Source organism: Elephantulus edwardii, unplaced genomic scaffold, assembly GCF_000299155.1.
Source record: "Elephantulus edwardii isolate Elephantulus edwardi_28Jun2011 unplaced genomic scaffold, EleEdw1.0 scaffold00427, whole genome shotgun sequence".
Classification (NCBI taxonomy): Eukaryota; Metazoa; Chordata; class Mammalia; order Macroscelidea; family Macroscelididae; genus Elephantulus; species Elephantulus edwardii.
The window spans coordinates 574,791-580,920 of NW_006400177.1; positions in this window are offsets into that span (position 1 = coordinate 574,791).

Sequence of the window (6,130 nt, forward strand, 5' to 3'; positions counted from 1 at the left end):
CAACAATAAAAGAATTTTTCTTCAAAGAGAAAAGTGAACTGGGGGAGTGGGCAGGGAGGAAAATGTGCCACAATGAATGACTGGAAATCCAAGTTCTCTATAAACTTTGGTAAAAAAACAAATAAAAATAACAAATTTTTTAAAAAAAATGAAGACTACTGTAAGTGCAGTGAGAGGGCTACTTAGAGGCTAAGAGAGTGAAACTTTATCTCACATACTTGGGCAAGTTCTCAGGAGGGACCAGCCCTGGGGAGGGGCATCACGTCATGTTCTTGTTGGCTGTCTGAATATCTTCTTTGCTGAAGTGTCTGTTCATATCCTGTGCCCATTTTTAAATTAGGTTAATTACCTTTATCTTGTTGTGGTGCTCGAGTATTTTATAAATTCTAGATATAAGTCCCTTTGTCTGACATGTCATTACCAAATATTTTCCCCCCATCTGTGGCTTTCCTTTTTACCCTGTTGGAGAAGTTTTTGGATGTGCATAGAGATTTGATTCTTAGAGGGTCCCATTCATCTACTTTATCCTCTCCTGGTTCTAGATTTACTTAATTATTTTACAAACATTTCCTGGGCCCCTTCTTATGGGCTCAATAAGATGAAAAAATGCCTTTGACTTAGGGAGGCCTGATCTCCCAGTAGTAAAAGGTTGCTAGCCCAGAGGCACGTGATTTGACTCACTGGCCACTCCACAGGAGAAGCTGTTCCCTGAGCAATGAAATCCTCTGAGTAACCCCTGGAGCCCCATTGTGTCAGCTGCAACTTAGGGGCATCCAGGAGCAGCATTTGCCACGGAGGCTTGGCCAAGAAAACCGCTGATGGCCAGTTAATAAGGGGAAAGAATGGTTCAAATTATCTGGCAGCAACAAAGTTAATTTTGACCTGATTTCCCCAAAACTCTTTTTCATGCCTTTATTTGCTCACTAGAAGCACCCTTGATTAATTTATCAACATCCCACTCTTGCATATTAGAAATGCTGGCTGAGAGGCTGAAACCCCTGTAAGCTTCATTCACAATTCTGTGTGAATCTACCTGGTTATGCACTTGGTATTTTTGTCTGCTTTAAGTGTGAGCTTCACAGATATGTTGTTTCACTCTGCATGTATTAAATACCACAGGTAAGGGTCCATCACATAGATAACTTAGTCAGAAAGTCGTATATATATCTCCACAGTAATAACATGGAATAATAGATCTTGATGGTTTCTGGCAATGAATTATATAAAAAATAAGGAATTTGATTGTCATTGGATATTTGGGGAAACTGAATCACAGAGCAGTAAAATGTCTAGCAAAGATCTCACTCAAAGTTTGTGGCAGGAGAAACCAATAATTCCTTTGGTAGAAAAGAAAATAGTACAAATAGATGTTTTTGTTGTTGTGTCCTGTTGCGTTGGAACCCACCCACAGCTGACACTCCAGTGGCTTTTCGGAGGCAGTTTGTCCCAAAGGAGGAGATCACCCATCCTTCTGCGGAGCAGCTGGTGCCCCAAAGCACGCGCCTTCGGGATTGCTGTGCAGCTTCTTGCCGTTAGGCCACCAGAGTTCCCTACAGATACAGATGTTTCTGACTAACCTCCACGAACCCTCACCTGGTGATTCTGTAATGCTTTATCCTCTTTTTTTTTTTTTTACAGTTATTTTTAAAATTTTATATTGGTTTGCTTACAAAGTTCATATACATTGTGTTTCACACACTATTCGTCATTCATACTGTGTTTCATACAATCATTCCCATGTTTTATAAAATTAATCAGCACTGGCCCTTGCCCATCATTACCCTGTCTTTTCAGGTCCCTGCCAGATCCTTCCCATTTCCTTGATCCCCTCCACTCACCAAACTGTGCAGCCCTGCAGTTCCATCCCTACCCATACTTACTCCTTCCCCACTTGGGTTCCCACACATGTTTTCCTAGCCATCCTTCTGTTTTTATGATAATGGTCTTACGCAGTATTGGTCCTTGAGTTAGTTCACTCAGCCTAAAGCTCTCCAGACTCTCCCAAGTTATGTCGTTTTTTTTTTCAAAACTGTTGCTCCTGAGTGCTTCATAGTATTCCATTATGTGAATGTGGCACAATTTCTCAGTCCATTCAGTTGTGGTTGGACATTTGGGCTGCTTCCATATTCCCGTGATGGTGAATTTTTCCTTGTTTTGATTTTTCCTCACATAGTAAATTATAGTCATGCTCATACTTTTTAGTTTGCTTTGCAGTTTTTATTTATTTCTTCATCTGTAGGTGTTCCTTGGAAGAAAGAATGGTGAAACACAGTCTTACATACTTTGGGAATGTTGTTAGGAGGGATTAATCTTTGGAAAATATCACGCTCATAAAAGTAGAGGTCAGAGGGGATGAGGGAAGACCCCCCCAACAAGAAGAATTGATGCAGTGGCTGTCACGCTGGGCTCAAGTGTGACAGAGATGAGGAGACGGCTCAGGATAGGACAGGGTTCAGATCCATTGTTCCCAGGGTCACTGTAAGTAGAACTCCGCTCACTGGCACCAACACAACAGCAAACGCAAACATGTAATTAGGGATCCATGGATATTGGTGGATAGTTCTCTACCTGCCATCTTTTGTTGCTTTGAGTTAAGTTTCCTGACAAAACTCAGCTGACTGGTTGGTGATCATTAAGGTAAAAAGAGCACAAGATGAAAAGTCTCCAGACTGAGGTCTATGCAATGCTGCATCTATAGGATCAGATACTAAGAAGGGGGAAAAAAAACTATTGTGGGCTAACACTTGGAAAATTTACCAGGTGAAAAGTCTTTCCAGCGTGTCAGTCTAACACTGATCTGCTGACTTCAAATTCCACACTTGGTTTACCTGCCCAGCCATTGTTGGTGGTACGTGGAGTCAGCCATGACTCAGCAGCCCTGTGCCAAGAGATCAGAGCAGAACAGATCAGTAGCCTACAGGCCCAGTATTTCGGAAACCAGTACAAATACCCCCCAGCGAGGGGAACGCAGAGGTGTTCTGGTGTCACGGCAGGTTGCGTGTGGGCAGCTCACTGACAGATCAGCGAGTTGAAACTACCAGCTGCTGCTTGGGAGGAAGATGGCTGGTCTTTTCCATAAAGAATTACAGCCGAGGAACCTGGAGGTTGTTACTCCACACCAGCAGGGCAGTGGTAAGCTTGGCAGGGCATGTATGTCCTGTGGGGAGTAGTTTCTGACATTAAATCAACAAATGGAGAAACAGATACTTTTTACCCAGCTGAAAGTCTGTTGCGTGTGAGGGTGTGTTCTACAGCAGTCCATAAACTTAAAAAGAGAATTGACATCTTTATTGTTGAGACATCTCAATAGTGAAACTGAAAGAGCCAATTCTAAATCTTGATCTTAAAAAGTCTGTGACTTGATTTTTACTTCTGCAAGTAAGTACATAAGGTTATATTACAGTTCTCGAGCAGCCAGTTGTTAAAATGTTAGTTCTTCGTCAAGGTCAGACATCTCACACACAGAATAGTACTTCTGTGAACGACAGTACTTTTGTGCATTGTGAGTACACATTTCAAGAGGAGCAATAATTTACTCTGATCCCAACACTTTGACTGTGTACACATTAAGAAGTGATGCTCTCCGATAAGGATGCAGCCGTCTGAGATCTCCTCAAGTCGTTGCCTCACTTTACCTTCATAATGGCCGTTAGCTGTGTAGGTCAGACACTTACTATTAACAAGATCACTTTAAACTAGAGCTTTAAACCAGTTCGTCCTGGTTAGAACCCCTGGATGAGGATTTGCTTTTCCATCCAAGAAAGAGTGAGTCAGGATCTCTGTTTTTAGCACTCTTGTTTCCCTCATCCAGGCTATTTCTAAAGACCCATAGATCACCAGGTGATTCTTACCTGTTGTATCTGTAGGGTCTGATTCTTTGGCATATATGCACTTTCTCAGTCACTTATTCCTGTTATGTTGACACCAACTCACAGCTGGCCCTCGAGGAGATGTTCAGAGGCTATAAATTGCATGGGGAGATTGCCCATCTTTCCACCTCAGAGCAGTTGGTGAATTCGAATCACCTGCCTTTAGACGTATCCACCAGAGTCCACCAGAGCTCGCTATAGTAGGAAGGAAAGGCAACCACAAACATGAAAAGCTTGCCATGTGAATATTTTGCATGTATGTCAGTATAAATACTGGTCTTCTGACTTCAAATTCCACACTTTGTCCTCCAATTTGTTTATCCCTGAAAACATAGGGATTCTGATTCTCATTTTAAGCTATGGACTGTTAATGCACGATCTGTGGAAATCCCATAGGGGTGTATGTTCTTGATACTGTATGGAAAAATGTATGCATACTTTTATTTTTTATGAGAACAGAGCAAAAACAATCAGCATTTTACAGGAGCCCCTTATGGTCTCAAATATTATCACACAATAATTCAGTCTTATAGGCGTGAATTCTGGACTTACTAACCATAGCTAACTAATAGTTAACCAGTGGTCAACTATTTTCTCTCTCACTAAATAAGAATTTAAACATAATGCAAACTCTTAACTAGTTCTTACAGTCTCAAAATAACATTTGGCACAGATTTATAAAATTTCCCACACATCCTCAGTCCTTCTATAATGAAAATCGTGTCCTCTGGCCCTGTGCTATTAAGAGAGGAAATTTGCATTCCTGATTTGATTAAGAAAAAATTAGTCATGGTGCCTTTCACAACCAGTGTCTTTTGGTTTACCTGAAGCTGTAACAAAAAGAAGAGAGAAAGATAATTGTAGCAGACATTCACAAGCTCTGTAAGGCCCAATCTGTGGTTCTGATTAACTGCCTCATTGAAGTCTCTTAGACTTCCTAGATTGTTATTTCATGTGCATAATTTAGCAAAGATTTTTCAAAGCTCTATTTTTCTTTTTTGTTTCCATTTAACCATTCATATATATTTTCTTTTTTATAGCATTGGCTACAATACTCACATTCTATCCTCACTTTCCCCACTATCTCTCTATGACTCTTATTTCCATTCTTCCCTCCATCCCCTCCTTTCCTCTCTTAGGAGCTCTATTCTTGGACAAATCCTACTCTTGTGATCCGACGTGGTAGATTATTCTAAGAGCTCGGTATCTTCCTGGCATTATAGTTCACTTTGTAGTTATACCCATTGTTTGAAGCACAGGGATGAGTTCAGTTTCAAGTTCAAAGTATACCCGAGGGTTTGGTTTTGGAGAACAGTGAGCTTGGCTACTGTTGAGAGTTAGAGGTTTCTTCTACATTAGTCTCCCAACTCTCCAGGACCATCTATTTTGATCCTTTTGAGGGTGGTTGGTAGTGGTAGTCAGGCATTATCTAGTTCTTCTGGTCCCAAGGTTATGAAAGTTGAAGATCACAAGGTCCATTATTGGTACTATGAATGAATTATTTCCATGGGTCTTTGATTTCCTCCACTCTACTTTGCTCCAGACAAGGAGAGATCAGTGGTAGGAACAAACTCTTTTAAAATCTTTTGTGATTTTGACAAAATTTATTTGCACCTCTGTAAATGTCAAGCCAATCAGGATTGTTGCTTATTAGTTCCTCATTTCTCTACATATAGACCTCCCTGTGTTTACAGTCCTTTAGAGCACTCAGTTTTCTTTTCTGACACTATTTTCTCCAGTTCAAACTGTCTATCCATCATAAACCTCTTTGCATTATTTGAATAAAATACTGACCAGTTTGCTTTACAACATTTTTGGTGTCAGAAGCAGAATTTCAAAGGTGCATTGCTGGCAGTGACCCCTGAGGGCTTGAAGAAGCGAACTTCAGTGCTAGCGGGGCTATTTGGGCCACCACTCAGATTCTTCGGAATTGTTGCAACATAAAACAACCTCTAGAATCCAGGTTTTAGTTTCTTTGTTTCATAACTCTTGAAACATTTTTTAGGATTTTTAAAAAATATTTTTATTAAACATTATTAATTTTAATGAATATTTACAGAGATTTTGGATTTCCATTCATTCACTGTTGCACTATTTTCTCTACGCCCACCCCCCCAGTTCGTTCCTCTTTTTTTTCCCCTCTTGAAAGTCTGTTTAATAGTCCCATTGCCACAGTGCTTGTCAAAACCAGTTCTGATTAATCTCCTTTGTCAGTGTGTCCTTTGCCATTCCCTATCACTCCTCCCTGAGAGAGACTTCAC